The following is a 16,589-nucleotide window of genomic DNA, read 5'->3' as shown; positions in this document are numbered from 1 at the left end:
TCAACCCAGCCATTGAGGGGCCCTTTTCTTCATAATCAGTGGATCCCTGTGTGGGAATCTGCACCCTCACTGACAGTCCAGGTGGGTTGGTGGTCTCAGTTTTCCCGGCTGCAGGGAAGGGGCGTGTTGCATGGAGTTCCTTCAGAGAATCTGCATCTATTCCTGCTCTTGTTGCTGACGACTTTGAACGAAGCAACGGGATGCTCGGGAGTGATTATAAACATTCGAAGGGCAGAAAATCTTCGGCTGTCTTATCCCATCACTCCTCACAAACATTACTGTCTCCTTGAGATAACAAAATCATTCCAGAGTACCTTGGGAACATCTGGCTTATGTCTCCTTTCAAGGCTGTGAGCCTAACTGTGCCATTTTGAATAGTAGATTCTTTTATCAGATTTTAGGGTGAGCGACCTTCCGCTCCCTCGGATGCTGGCTTTCAGAGAAAGGCTGATGAGGCTCAATGTGGTCCTTTCTGCTCGAGGGCTGCAGTCGACAAGGCCCGGGGCTGTGAGGCATTTCTTCTTTCCTTTTGTCCTAGTCTTTTAAAAAGTTCTTTTGTGGAGTTTTTTCCGATAGTAGGAAAACCGACACCTGTGTGGACAGGTTGTCTCATTCATAAATTCATCCATGTGTCACATGCTGTTTGGAGCCTTCCCACTGCCTGGCACTGTTCTGATCTCTGAGGGTCTCTAGATGGGGGTGAGCCAGGGGAGGGGGGCTGTCCATTGAGTGGATGTGGTGGACTGAACTGCCCCTAGTTAGGGAGCAGCATCGGCAAAAGAGTGACAGGTGTGATTGGCACTGTTCCCCATTGGCTGGCATTTATTTTCCCAGATCATCCAACTAAAAAAAAGAGGAATCAGCCTTTCAAAATTATTCAACTTTCAAATTCCAGACTTACTTCTCAGCTGGAATTCACGATGATAAAAAGCATTTTTTCCCCCAAGTACAGGCCGTCCGTTCTCATTACTGGCAGATTCCTTATTTGCAAATTCATCTGCATGCTCAGTCACTTCAGTCGTGTCCAACTCTTTGAGACTCTGTGGACTGTAGCCTGCCAGGCTCCTCTGTCCATAGGATTCTCCAGGCAATACTGGAGTGGGTTGCCATGCCCTCCTCCAGGGGATCTTCCTGACCCAGGGATCAAACCCACATCTCTTATGTCTCCTGCATTAACAGGCAGATTCTTTCTACTCGTGCCACCTGGGAAGCCATGATTGGAGGATAAACCTAAGAAAATCCAGGCGTGAGCCCTGGTCCCTCCTTGGGTTTCCAAGGGCCCACGTGTGACAATGTTCCATTCATGTGCTGCTTGGATCCAGGAAAGTAGCATTCCAGCACTTTTGTGCAAAGGCTTAAAATTAGCAGCTTGTAGAAAGAAAAAAAAAACACTCTTTTCGTCTTTCCTGGTGGCTCAGTCTGTAAGGAATCCACCTGCAGTGCAAGGGACACAGGAAGATGCAAATTCAATCCCTGGGTCAGAAAGATCCCCTGGAGGAGGAAATGGCAACCCACTCCAGGATTCTTGCCTGGGAAATCCCACGGACAGAGGAGCCCAGCGGATTGCAGTGCAAGGGGTCGCGAGAGTCAGACCACCAGCCAGAATATTGTTTCAAGTCTCAGTTCTCTGTCTTCTGAAGTCATGCTTCTCAAACCTCCAGGTTTAGAGGCATCACCACCTGGGGCTCTTGTTAACAGGAAGACCCGTATCCCAGGGGAGCCAGGTGGGGCTGAGGTCCTGTGTTTCTAACCAGCTTCTGAGTGAGGCTGATGCTGATAGTGGAAAACTCCCTGTGTGTAAGCCTGTTTGGACTGCTGTTTCCCTCACTTGCACCCAAAAGATATCAACTGCCATCCAGAGACCTCAGGCTTCTTTTTTCTCACCCTCCATGCTGTTTTTTATCCCATGCCTTCCCTCAGGCCTCCCCTCTTTGGGGAGCTTGGATATTGCCTCCTCCAGGGAGCCTTCCCTGATTTCTGCTTCCTGCCCTCAGGGATTCTCAGAAGCAAACCCCAGGGCACCCATTCACAACCTGGGAGCTTGGAAACCATCTGCTCTCCAGGCCACACCCCAGACCAACCAACACAGAATGTCTACAGTTGCAACCATATCTGTGTCTTAAGAACTAGGCCCCAGGTGTGTGTTACCTCCAACATTTATAAATTTTTAACAGCATCTGATTGGCTTACCAAACTGTGGGGAAAGTCCCAGGTGAAAGCTCACCTTGGTGAAGATGATTCAGGCTTAGAAAGGAATGAAACTCTGATACATGCTTCAACACGGATGAGCTGTGAAGACAAGTCTTCAAGACTTGATCTCCTGCAGGAAATTCCCTGGCAGTCAGTGATTAGGATTCGGGCGGTGGCCTGCCTGGGGTTCAATCCCTGGTCAGGCAGCTGAGATCCTGCAAGTCACGGGGTGGGGCCAAAAAAAAAAATGGTGCTAGAAATAGGTTTGTTTCTTATGTTACTAGCATCCAGAGTTTCATGGGAAGAGGTGCAGAATCAGAAGAGACCCTTAGCTCGCAGCACGCGCGGACTGCAAAGGCAAATGTTAGTCACATATTTCAGGAATGGTGCGCTGTGTGGGAGCCTCCGTGGATCCTTATTCATGCGCATGCTTTTCATAATAGACGCTAACATCAGTGAAAATATTGACCAGAACTCTTGTGAAATAATTCTGTCACGTGTCCTGATTTATCAGCATCCCAGGTGTACTTTGCCTGTGTTTGTCAACAAGAGAATTGAGTCAGCAATCACAAGCTCGGTTACCATTTAGAATATTGACATGGCCTCAACCTAACTTTTCCCATTTGAATTCAGCATCTTCAGTGGGCCAGAGATTCCCAACAGGTGATACACATGTGAGCTACCCACAAAGTTTTATAAGAATATAAACGTCTTCTCGGGCTTCCTAGTTGGCACTTGTGGTAAAGACCCCATTTGCCTATGCAGAAGACTTAAGAGACACGGGTTCAATCCCTTGGTCAGGAAGATCCCCTGGAGGAGGGCATGGCAACCCCTCCACTGGCGACTCTGGTATTCTTGCCTGGAGAATCCCATGGACAGAGGAGTCTGGAGGGAGGGCTACAGTCCACAAGGTTGCAGAGAGTCAGACACAACTGAGTGACTGAGCACGCCCGCATGCAGACATCTCCTCCAGACTTATTGAATCTCTCCACTTGACGTTGCTTGTTTAAAAAAAAAAATTATGTCTAAGGATGACTATATGTTCTGTCTTGAGATGTTTTTTCATTTATAAAATTTATGTCCATTCACTTTTATAAATAAGAAGTAATATTCAATGTCTTCTTTGAAAACAGGCTTAGTCATTAGGCTCAGAGACACTTTGTCTTAAAAAAATTTTTTGGAATGGTTTTATGATCTTGCTTTGCATGCCCCAGAGCCAATCAGATTTCCTTGGCAGTTGCATTTATTCTTATTATGAACTCTCATCAGACCTTTCAGATTTTAAAATTATCATTAATAAATTAACCAGAGTCACCCAGTCTCGGTGTCCACAGACAGTTTTTGTTTTACTCTGATGCTTGCGTGGATATCTTCCTGTAAGCTATGGACCAGAGCTTGTGCCTTCAATAAGGAAGAATCTCCCGGAAAAAGGACTGTAGCAGGTTGTTTGAAATCATCGCTGCTTCACAGAATGACCTCTTGAGAACAGTTTGGAGCTGAGGCTACTAAAGCAGCTTTCAGATGATACTGTTTGAGTCAGGATTTCCAGACTCTCTTATTGGAGAATCATAAAGGCTTCATGAGACCCCAGGTTCAGCAGAAAAAGAATCAATCACACAGGAAAACAACTTAGAGGGAACTGTTATTACAATTACTTGTTTGGAATATGGTTGGCGTAGTTTTAATATTCCATTTTCTGGATATATAAGGAAGACTTTTCTTGCACGCAATCACAATCACTCAGTCCTGTCCCACTCTATGATCCCCATGGACTGCAGCCCACCAGGCTCCTATGGCCATGGGATTCTCCAGGCAAGAATACCAGAGTGAATAACCATTTCCTCCACAAGGAGATCTTCCCAGCCCAGGGGTCAAACCTGCAGCTCCAGCATCTCCCGGATTGACAGGTGGATTCTTTACCACCAAGCCCCTTTCTCTTCTGAAACAATTTGAAATCACAGAATTTCAGCAAACTCTGCTTTCATAAGCCAAAATGAAACTTTTAAAAATGATGTATGATTTTCACTGAATTCAGAAACTCTTACTTTTCATGAGATATTTCATTGCACAGGTTCAATAAGAATCTTTTACCAGGATATAATTGGATACATTTTTGTACACCCAAGGCTGGGTTGGAGGGTCATGGTAGAGATGATAATCACTGAATCAGATAAGACCAGCCACTTTAAGGAAGAAAAGTTGGTTTTACCCAAAAATTCATCCCAGGAAAACAGGCCCTGTACAAGAACTAGTGGATAAGGAAGGGCATTCAGGACAGCCCTTAATGTAGAGAGGAATTTGCCCAAATGTATAGCGTCTGTGGGTGAAATCCAATGGAGAGAGCTTCTTGGACTTGGTTTTCATATCTTAGGAAATAGAAGCTTTTGAAAGTCCAACCCAAGAGTCCTTGAAGAGACTTCTGGCAAAGCAAACTCAAGAAGTCTTATATGGTGAACTAACTCATTGGAAAAGATACTGAAGCTGGGAAAGATTGAGAATTGGACAACAGAGGATGAGATGGTTGGATGGCATCACTGACTCAATGGATATGAGTTTGAGCAAACTCGGGGACATAGTGAAAGACAGGGAGGCCTGGCATGCTGCAGTCCATGGGATCACAAACAGTCGGACACGACTGACAGACTGAACAACAACTGGTTCTGAGAAGGGATGTCACAGTGTGAACAGCCTCTGGCACTCACGACCCTGAACGTGGCCTGTGAGCTCCCGCCAGCACCAAGGTTTGGAGTGGGCCTCCTTCCGGACGCTGTTAGTAGGCTCTGCCTGGAGCCCACCTGGTCAGCCATTTCCTGCTCGTCCCACTGGCCTGGTTTGATCAGCAAGCCCGCTCTGCCTTGGATCCTGTCATGCCCCCGGGGACCAGGGACACAGTTGCAGCCCAGACACCACCACCTCCACCAGCAAACACACCAAATTAAAAAAGAACGCCCCAGCCCCTCAGCTGAAAGCCCTGGAAAGGGGGCTGAGACCTGCTCTCATGAGATGCAAGCTTCTCCGTCCCTGAGTAGCGCTTGCGCCTTTGCGTCTTCAGGGAGGACCACACACGCCCTCACCCGTCCTCCTGCCCACAGGCCCCCCACAGGATCGCCCCACTCCCGACCCTCCCAAGGGCAGCACCCAGCCAGACACTTAACTGATGCAGAACGTGACAATCGCTGCGCCCATTGCCCCCTCACCGCATCAAGTGCCCAGCAAGCGAGGCTATCTCCTGGGGAACATCCCAGAGGTTCCAGAGGCTTTGGGCTTATGCGAGCGTCTCTGCCGAGACTCTCCAGTGACTCGCCTCCACAGAGGTTTCCTGAGCACAGACTCAGGGTCAGACCCTGGGCGGGGCTCTGGGATGGAAGATGGACGCATGACCCCTGCCCTTAGGTCACTGCTGTGGGGCCCTGTCCCATGAGGACTCGGCGGACGGAACCCAGCCACTGGAAGGGAAAACCCCAGGAGCTGGGTGCAGTCCGTCTGGCCACAGAGTGGCCCACCTTGGGAGGCTCTGGGGTGAAGGGCCCATCTCTGAAGGTGGCCGGCAGCCCGCGGAACTTCACCTGCCGCGACTGAGAGGCGGGAAGAGCCATTCCTGCCCAGAAGGTCAGTGAGGGCCATCCCTTCAATGGGCTCTGCTGCTGGGAGTCCTTTCTTTATTTGCTTTTTTAAAGCCTGACATCCAAGAACAAAGCCGACGTTGGCAACAAGAAGTACCCTCTTGGGACTTCCCTGGTGGCCCAGTGGTTAAGAATCTATCTGCCTGCCAGTGCATAGGACACGGGTTCAATCCCTAGACTGGGAAAAATCCATATGCCACAGGGCAACTAAGCTGCTGCATCATAACTGCTGAGCCGGGGCTCTAGGCACGGGCTCCACAAGAGGAGACGCCTTCTCACGACTGAAGAGTAGCCCCTCCTCTCTGCAGCTAGAGAAAAGCTCGCACAGCAACAAAGACCCAGCACAGCCAAAAATAAATGAAATGAAATGAAATGAAGCACCTTCTTGGTTCCCTGCATACATGACCCAAGGGATGGCAGAGGCATACGCTATGTGAGCACGCCTGGAGAGGCACAGAAACTGACATTTTATGGTGGTCCCCAAAAGTGTTAACAATAGGCTGGCAGGCGGGTGCAGAGGGTGATTGGCGTCCATCAACAGAGCTGTGTTTGGGCTGCGCTATCGACACCTGACATGTTTGTTGTAATTGGTTTCCCAGCCAGCCCCGCCGCCTTCCTTAATTGCAAGCATTCCTTGACAAAAATGACACGCTGATGGCAGCGACATGGGCTTGAAGACGCAGGCGCCTTTTGATCCAACCCTAAAGTCACGCTTGTGACCAGAACCTAAGACGGGGGCAGAGCCTACAGGTCATTTCTCTCCTGGGAGCATGGGCTAGAGTGGTCTGTTCGAACCGCTTCTGTAATTGTGTCACCTTGACGTGCCCACTTGGTGACAGTTTTCCTGGACTTTAGAGAGACTTCGTCTGCAGACCTTTGGAAGCTTGAGTTTAATTCTGCAGAGGACGGGGAAAGGATGTTCAGAGAATGTCTGGAATTCGAACCGAACGCTCAGCGCATCGCTAAAATGAGTGGGTAGAAGTGTGGGAAACAGGATATGTGTATGATTCCAAGGTACCTCTCCCTCAATGTGTATTCATTGCCGAGGGAGAAATAGTCACTTCATGGGGCAGACACCACCTTAACTAGGGGACGAAGGCTCACAGTGCCAGGAACAAGACCCAAGGAGCCCATGAGGGGATACACTAAAGATCACTTCCCCTGAGAAATTCTTAACCCAAATCCAGAACTTCTCTGTCCAACCAAGAGAGTGCATCGGACAAAACCAACTTGAGGGACTTGTTACAAAACCTAAGAACACTGTTCTTTAAAAGGATCAAGGTCACAAAACTTCCCTGGTAGTCCAGTGATTTAAAACCCACCTTCCAGGGCAGCAGATGTAAGAGACGCAGGTTTGACCCCTAGGTCAGGAAGATCCCCTGGAAGAGGGGATGGCAACCCACTCCAGTAATCTTGTCTGGAGAATCCCTTAGACAGAGGAGAGCCTGGTGGGCTACAGTCAGTGCATGGGGTCTCAGAGTCGGACATGACTGAATGACTCTCACTTTCACTTTTCCAGCACAGGACACCGGGAACTAAGATCCTGCATGCCTTGGGGCACCTAACCCTAAGTGTCTCAACTACCGAGCCTACGTGCCTCAACTAAAGAGAAGCCCTTGCCCCGCAAGGAAGATCCCACATGCCACAACTAAGACTCAACACAGCCAAAAATAAAATAAGTAAATTTAAAAAAAAAGATCAAGGTCACAAAGGGAAAGGAGAGACTGCAAAACTGTCACCGACCAGAGAAGGAGACATGACAATTGAATGCAACGTGGAGCCCTGGGACAGAGAAAGGACATTAGGAGCAAAGCTGATGACATCTGAACACAGTCCGCAGCCACTGACGTGTGCGATGTCCATAATGGTTTCTTGGTCATCGTACTCAGTCAAACAAGACGTCGACATCAGGAGAAAAAAGCTGGGTGGCACGTGACATGGGAACCCCCTGAGTAATCTCTGCAAGTCTTCTGTGAGTCTAAAATTATTTCATAATAAAAAGTTTTTCAAATGTGAAAAAAAAAAAAGCTCAGCTCTCCCCCACCTAAGCTGCCACACCCCCGGGGCCACCCCTGGGGAAAGTCTGCTACCCCCAGCTGTCTCTTGTTTTCCTGCATTTCATTCTTATAACTGTTAAATCAATAGCTACATCTTCATAGTAAATAATTGTGTCTGTGGTATTTTAATGGTCCTCCTGCATTTGAGTTGTCAGGAGCATTTTTGTCAGCAGAGCAAAACCATTGATTTTTCTGTCCGAGTGTCCAAGGTGCACATGGATGAGCTGCCTGCAGCCTGGGATCAGAGCTGGGGAGACAAACCCCAGAGCCCGGGACTCTCCGCCCAGCACAGGCACCTACAAACAACAGATAAAATATTTTATTTCCACTGAACCAGGTTCCAGTGCAGTTAACTTCCAGGGCAGGAAGGGTTAAGCACCTTCAGTCTGGGAGAGCTGGGGGAATCCCACAGATAGTGGTGTGTTCTGCCATTTTTCTGGGGTCTGAACCCTAGAAGCAGGTGAGCAGCATCACAGAGAGAACACGGAGTCAAACTGGCAGGTGACTGAGTGGCCAGGAGCTCTTGGCTAGCAAATGGAAGTATTGTCATGTGTGTGTGTCCAGTCGCTAAGTCCTGACCAACTCTTGTGTGACCCCATGGACTGTAGCCCACCAGGCTCCTCTGTCCATGGGCTTTTCCAGGCAAGAATCCTGGAGTGGGTTGCCATTTTCTCCGCCAAGGGATCTTCCCCACCCAGGGATCGAACCAGGTCTCCTGCATCTCCTGAATTGGCAGGCAGGCTCTTTACCACTGAGCCTCCTGGGAAGCCCACGTGTTCTCCTGACTGACCATGAATTGCAGCTTCCAACTGCAATAGCTCCATGATTGCACAGTTGTATTGTTCTTGATCGCTTTTAAAGTAGGACCTGTGTGTGCACGCTTTGTAGGCAGAAATAAATGGTGCATGTCCCTGGGGAGAGGCAAAGACCTGAACGGGCAGTGTTTGTGAAACATGCTGCCCTCCAGAGCGCAGCTTGACTCCGGCAGCCACCGAGGACAGCCAGGAAGGACCGGGAGGCAGGCTGGGCCAACCACAAATATTTGCACAGGTGATTACAATTTAGGAAAGGAAGTCAGTGGAAGTATTCAGATGAGAGGGGAGGAGAGATGTGGTCCCACTGAGCTCCATGCCCTGGGGTTTGGCAGGGAAGCTGCTGCAGCCTGAGTTTATGTACTGGTCCAGCTAGTGACTCTGGCTGGCATCACTCACTATGAGGCGGCACCTCCTCCCCTCTGACCTCTGAGGAGCCTTTCTGGGCTTCCTAGGAGGCTCAGTGATAAAGAACCTGCCTGCCAATGCAGGAGATGCAGGAGACGTGAGTTTGATCCCTGGGCTGAGAAGATCCCCTGGAGGAGGAAATGGCAATCCACTCCAGATTCTTGCCCAGAGAATTCCATGGACAGAGGAGCCTGGTGGGCTACAGTCCATGGGGCTGAAAAGAGCTGGACACTGAGCACTATCTACTTGGAGCCTTTCTGCTCACATGTAGTTGGGAAGTTCTCCTTGACTTCGAGAAGGAGGACTATGTGGTCTCTACCTGTTATCTGGTTTTTCCAGTGGTCATGTGTGGATGTGAGAGTTGGACCATAAAGAAAGCTGAGTGCTGAAGAATTGTTGCTTTTGAACTGTGGTGTTGGAGAAGACTCTTGAGAGTCCCTTGGACTGCAAGGACATCAAACCAGTCCATCCTAAAGGAGATCAGTCCTGAATATTCACTGGAAGGACGGATGCTGAGGCTGAAACTCCAATATTTTGGCCAACTGATGCGAAGAACTGACTCATTGGATAAGACCCTGATGCTGGGAAAGATTGAAGGCAGGAAAAGGGGACAACAGAGGATGAGGTGGTTGGATGGCATCACTGACTCAACGGACGTGAGTTTGAGCAAACTCCGGGAGATGGTGAAGGACAGGGAAGCCTGGCGTGCTGCAGTCCATGGGGTCGCAAAGAGTCAGACACGACTGAGCGACTGAACAACAGCAATCTTTTATCTGGGCAGGGCTCAACTCCTCTCTTGTTCCTCTTCTTTTGGAGTATCTGTCCACAGGGGAGGAATCTCCTACCTCAGCTGGAGAGACCCATCAGGGTGGGGTGTAGGGGACCCTGTGAGGGTCCTTGGCCCAGGAAGTATTGCCTTGGGCCAGCCTTACGCCTCTTGCTCCTTCCAGACCTCATGATCCTGCCCAGCCTTTGTGTCTGACGTGCTCCAGGCTCCCTCTGGGGACAAGCTGAACAACACAAATCTAATTTCAGTGATTCTGCATACCAGTTCACTGCAGGATACAAAGACAGATGGTAAAAGTTGTCCTAATGTTTAAATTTTAATTGTTTTCATTACTTAGAATGACATTAAATAGCAAATAAAATCACCTGTGACACTTTTGAGTGCATGCGCGTGAGCCTGAGAGAAAGAGATTGTGGAAAAGAGGGGAAAGCTTTCTAAATATTTTAGTACCTTTAACGGCACTTTCTTCCTACTTTTGAAAAAAACTAAAACGAATCCCATATTTTCATTTTGCACCAGGCTCCAGAAATTACCTAACCGGCCCTGGTTTTACTCCACACATGAACAAAAGCCCTTTGGGGGTCTTCAATAATTTTTTTGATTTTTTTTTTATGTAGACCATTTTTAGTCTTTATTAAATTTGTTACAATATTGCTTCTGTTTTATGTTTCGACTTTCTGGCTTCAAGGCATGTAGGATCTTAGCTCCCCGACCAGGGATTCAATAATTCTTAAGAGTGCAAAAGAAGTCTTGAAAAAAAATGAATAAATTTCTTTAAATGAAAAAAAGGAGTCTGAAACCAGAAAGTTTGAGAACTGCTGTCGTAAGAGTCTCTTAGCTCAGGACCTTCGCCCGTGCCGTTCCCTCGGCCAGAAAACCCCACGTGTGCTTTCTGCCCATCACTCCTCTCATTTCTTAGGTCTCAACCCGAAAAATCACTTCTCAGGGGAATGTCACCGAGTCCTTGTATTAATATTTGCTTCTTCTTGCTGGCAGGAAGATCCCCTGGAGGAGGGCACGGCAACCCACTCCAGTATTCTTGCCTGGAGAATCCCTTGGACAGAGGAGCCTGGTGGGCTAGAGTCCATGGGGTCTCAAAGAGTTGGACACGACTGAAGTGACTGAGCATGCAGCTGCTATAACAAATGCATATTTCTCTTACGGTTTTGGAAGACAGAAGTCTAGAATCGAAGTGTCCACAGGGCTGGTTCTTGCTGAGGACTCTAGAGGAGAATCCATTCCCTCCACTTTCTGGCTTCATGAGTCACTGTGTCCCTTGACTCAGGGCCCCTTCCTTGCAGCAGTCAGACCTTAGCTTCCGCCCTCACCCCTCCTCTCACTCCAACCCTCCTGGCTCCTTCTCTTAAGACCCCGTGAGGACACTGGGCCACGGGCCGCTCCCCGCTCCTTAACTGAATCCCATCTGCAGAGCCTTCACCCTGGAGGGGACATCCTCATAGGACGCAGGGATTGGGACAGGGACATCTGAGGGGACCACACACCCCTGCCTCCAGTCCTCCCTTCCTGGCACTTTGGACTGTGGATGCCGGGGTGACTGTTTGTTTATCGTCTGTCTCCTTTGCAGACAGACCCTGTCCTCTGCCAGGCCAGGGCCACTTCTGCTCAAAAGGCACCTCCAGAGCCTGGCATGTGGCCTGGTATGTGGTGCACCCTGGCACATGCTTAAGGAATGATCGAAATCAAGGTTCTCTGTGAAAACAGCAGCCAACAAGGCCTCCTCGGGTGCATCCGAGCGGCAGCTGAAACAGCTAGGCGGGGGTGGGTGGGGGTGGGAGGTGTCCAGAGTCTCCCTCCTGTGTGGTGGCCCGGGACACCTCCCAGAATGACTGTCTTCCCTTTGCCCCTAGTACTGCCTTCTGCCCTCCACACTGATGCCCAAGCTGAGCAGTGCTGTGCTGTGCGTGAGCAACGGTCCGCCTGCCCCAAGATGACTGAAACCCCCTCCGCACTGAGATGCAGAGACGCAGAGCAGGGGGTCCCGGGCACCGGCACCAGCGGGAGGGCCTGCCTTGGCCCTAGTAGACCCTGTTGCTACGGCCGCTGTCCAGTCAGTCGCCTCTCTCCAGGAGCTCTCCCTGGCAGGCTTAGAGCAAAAAGTCCCCTGGCAGCTCAGATGGTAAAGAATTTGTCAGCAATGAAGGAGACCCGAGTTTGATCCCTGGGTTGGGAAGACCCATGGAGAGGGAAAGGACTACCCACCCCAGTATTCTTGCCTGGAGAATCCCATGGCCAGAGGAGCCTGGCGGGCTATAGTCCATGGGGTCTCGAAGAGTCAGACAGTTTCTTTTTTCTTTCCCTGGCCAAGGAGAAAGAAGCAGGGTCCAGAGGCCCTGAGGGCCAAGACACACATGAAACAAGGGCTCAGGAGCACTTGAGGCAAGGCAGCTACAAAGTCCTGGCAAAATCAGTGCACAGCAGGGAAGACAGGCGTGCGTTCACTCTCTGAGACTCTGTGCCACTCCCCCCATCTGCACCTGTGACAGAGAACGAGGTCAGTCTGTGCCCTGCACTTCCTGCAGGGCAAGGAGGTGCCCTGCCCATCCGACCAGACACGTGACCCTGTGCCCCTGTCCTCAGCTTCTCCACTCACCGTTCTGACTGAGGGGGCTTCAGGGAACCAGACCCTCTAAGAGGAGGCCGGACAGATCTGTGCTTGTCTTCTTGATTCAAAGCCACCTGAATGTGGAGCCGAGAGGCGGGGACTCCCTGCCCACCCCTCCAAAACAAGGAAAGAGAGAGAAGAGAGACTGTGCAGACAGGAAGTAGAGTTGACTCGAGGGGCTTCGGGTGTGATTTAAACACCCACACCTGGTCCCCGGCGAGACACGACTTCGCCTTTTACTCGCTCCCAGAGCGGGATTCGGCTTTGATTTTTTTTTTTCTGGAATGGGGGGAGGGGTGCTGGAGTCACCCTCCTTCTCCTGGCATCCCTCGGCCCCACGAGGCAGGGGACGTACCCACAAATCTTGCCAGGATGTGAATGCAGGAGGGGCCGCAGGTGAATTCTGTGGAAGGCCTGTCAGCCATGTCACCGTGATGGGCACGAAAAATCCAGTGACCAGCAGTTAAGGTCACACCATCTTCATCAGGACCTCGGTGCCAGTCATCACATGGTCCCCAAGGTGTCTCCCCTGAGCTTCAGGCTGGAAGCAGGCAGACCCGGCTGCTGTGGTGGCTGGAGTCAGGCTTTCCCTGGAGGAGAGAGAAGAGGCCAGCAGGGTAGGCACAGGGAAGATGGCATCAAGGCACGGATGGTCACCGAGACAGAGACCCGGGCTGCTGCAGCCCCACGAGGGCCTCCCTTTCCTTAGGGCTTCCTGCGTGAGCAGCTCTCGGGAGGAAGTCCAGCCCAGGGGACTGGGGGTAGTCAGGGGACAAACTCTGAGGGTCTCTGTCCACGGAGCCCACGGAGAGGGGCCTTCTGACAGTGGCTGTGTTGCTGACCAGCAGCTGACCCCCTGAACCCTTCTTCCCCAGGTCTCCCTGCCCCTGGGCCTTTTTCTTCCCTCTTTATAGGAGGGAAACACAGGTCGGGGGTTCACGGGGCATGCACGGAGTCATGTCTGGGGGCCGGGCCCACACGGAGTGGGAGTGAGACACAGCTCTTCCCTCAAGGACTCTCCTTCGGTCGGTACGAGTCAAGAGGGCCTCACAGGCTGCAGGCGAGAGGCCATGATTGAGGCTTGCAACTGGACCTAGACAGGATGGCCAAGCCCACATTTCTGTGCCAGCAAGGGGGCTCTGGGGAGGGGTGAGGCAGAACCCCAGCCCAGCGTTAGAAAGAGCTGACGGGGGGACTTCCCTGGTTCAGTGGTTAAGACGCCACCTTCCCAATGCAGGGGCTGCTGGTTCAATCCCTGGTCAAGGAATGAAGATCCCACATGCCACGTGGCCAAAGGAAAAAAATATTATAGAACTGTGCTTTGCATGTGCAAAATTAAATAAATATTTTTAAAAAAAAAGAAAGAAAGAGCTGACAGGGCCCTCCCTGGGGATCCAGGTTAAGACCCTGAGCTCCCACTGCCAGGGGGTGCAGGTTCAATCCCTGGTCAGGCAGCTAAGATCCCACATGCTGCACAGCACGCCAAAATAAGGAAATAAAATAACTTTTTAAAATTGTATTCATTTACTTAGTTATTTTTGGCTGCACTGGGTCTTGGTTGCCCAACCCAGGCCTACTTGAGCTGCGGGGGCCGCTCTCCAGCCGTAGAGCGCAGGCTTCTCCTTGGGGTGGCTCCTCCAGGTGCAGAGAGCCAGGCTTCAGTCGCTGTGGTTCCCGGGCTCCAGAGCGCAGGTTCAGGAGTCACGGTGCATGGGCTTAGCTGCCCCATGGCATGTGGGATCTTCCCAGACCAGGGATCAAACCCATGTCTCCTGCGTTGGCAGGCAGGTTCCTAACCACTGCACCACCAGGGAAACCTCAAAATCAGTAAATTTAAAAAAAAATGTTTTTAAATAATAGAGATCTATTCTCTCACTTGTGAGGAGGCGGGAAGCCTGAAACCCAGGTGTCGGGGGGCTGGGCTCCCTCTGACGGCTGGGGTGGTGGCTGGAGAGTCCTTGCCATCTTTTCAGCCTCTGGTGTCACCAGGCATTCTTGGTGTTTCTCAGCCTCCCTGCTGTCTCTGCCCCACTCACAACATGGCCATCCTCTCTGGGTGTCTCTCTGTGTCCTCACCACTTAAAAGGACCCAGGAGGCTCTCATATCACTATCCTTAACTAATTGTGTTTGCAACAACCCCACTTTTAAATAAGGTCACACTCACAGGCTCTGGGTGGACATGGACTCGGGGGAATGCTATTCAACCCACCACAGACCCCTTGGGCAGGGAAACTCCTGTGGACTCCTCGCTTTCCTGTCTGCTGAGGCAGGAGACTCCCTCTGGGAAAAGTCTCAATTTCCCACTCTGCTCACGTCCAGGGCTGTGGGAGGATTGTGAGAGAGAGTCCCTTGGATGACCTCAGGCCCCAAAGAGTGAGGTCTGCCTGAAGCACGCCAAGCGTGTCTCAGGACTAGGAAGGTCCCCAGGGAAGTTCCCGGCGGCAACACACACCTTTACGCAACCCCTCCCAGCCGCTGCCCGGAGAGGACACAGGCCGCTCCCGTCACTGTCCACCAGCTCCGGCTTGATGTGGCCACAGGCAGGAGCCCAGGGTGTTGTCATCGGGTTCGGGATTTTTTGGCCCTGGTGCTCCTACCGTTCCTGGAGCTGTCCTCCAGCCCAGCGGCTCTGCGGTGCAGCTGGGGACTTGGAATAGACCTTGCACATCTTCCCCGTGACCCGGGGACCCGTGTCCCAGAGCATCTGTGTTTACAAAGGGACAGGGACTAAATGCTTGGTTCTGGAGGGAGTTAATAGCGAGCTTATGATACTTAATAGAAACCAGACGGTACCCCACGGGGTCTCACCCAGAGTGGCGCCAGGCTTCCCAATCCTTCGGGGAGGGGCAGTAGGGTAGGTGACCTGAAGCGGGGTCTGCCCACCCTTGGGGGCCCCCGGGCAGAAATGAGTCACTGCCCCGCGGCTTCCAGAGTCTCCCCTACACCTTGTCGTCCAGAAAGTGAGGTCGGAACCCCGTCTGAGCCCTGCTCCTCTCTTTCAGAACTTTCTTTCTGACTGGCCACTCTGTCGTGTTAAGTTTTCTATGCTGACCAACAAATGATCACAAATTTAGCAACTTGGCCCAGTGTGGAGCTGGGCACGCTGGAGCTTAGCTCCCTGGAGCTTAGCCTGGGGTCAGCCAGGTTGGGGGGCAGGGGCACCTGAGATCCAGGCACCCCTCCCAAGCTCCATGGCTGCTGATGTTTCATTGCGTCTGTAAGATGGAGGCCCGTTTTCTTGCTGGCTGCCAGCTTCAACCCTCAGCTCTGGAGGCAGGCAACTCCTTTGCAGGTGGCCTTCACAGGCCCATTGCAGTGCACTGTCGGCTCTCTTCCAGGCCAGCAAGGGGACTCTCTCTGACTTCTTCTGTAACTCCCTCCTAGACCCGCTGTAGGGACTGTGTGTCCCCACAAAATTCCTGTTGCAATCCTAACCTCCGCAGGTGATGGTATTAGGAGGTGGAGCCTTTGGGGTAACTAGGTCATGAGGGTGGGATCGTGCCCTTACAAGAACAGATGCTAGTGTTGCCTGCTCCCTCTGCCCCCCACAAGCGAGGACACCGAGAAACACTACCGTCTGCAGGGCAGACACCAGATCTGTCGGTACCTTGGCCTTGGACTTCCAGCCTCTGGAATGCTGAGAAATGTGTCCGTTGTTTAAATCACCCGGTCTGGGGTCTTTATTGCTGTAGCCACGCTAAGCCACTCTCTTCGTACCGCTGTGTTTTATTTGGGGGGTGGGGAGGGCTGCACCGGGTCTTAGTTGCAGCATGCAAGATCTGTTAACAGTTTCCAGACCAGGGATCAAACCTAGGCCCCCTGCATTGGGAGTGTGGAGTCTCAACCCCTGGACCACCAGTGTGTGCATGCTCAGTCGCTTCAGTCATGTCAGACTCTTAATGACCCCATGGACCATACGCTGCCAGTCTCCTCTGTCCATGAGATTCTCCAGGCGAGGGTACTGGAGTGGGTTGCAATACCCTCCTCCAGGGCACCCTCCCAACCCAGGGGTCAAAGGTGGGTTCTTTATAAGTAGTGCCACCTGGGAATCCCACTGGACCACCAGGGAAGTCCCTTATTCAGTTTTT

Source organism: Capricornis sumatraensis, chromosome 3 (genome assembly GCF_032405125.1).
Source record: "Capricornis sumatraensis isolate serow.1 chromosome 3, serow.2, whole genome shotgun sequence".
NCBI lineage: Eukaryota > Metazoa > Chordata > Mammalia > Artiodactyla > Bovidae > Capricornis > Capricornis sumatraensis.
The sequence above is the reverse complement of the archived record's forward strand: the minus strand, read 5'-3'. Positions refer to the sequence as shown.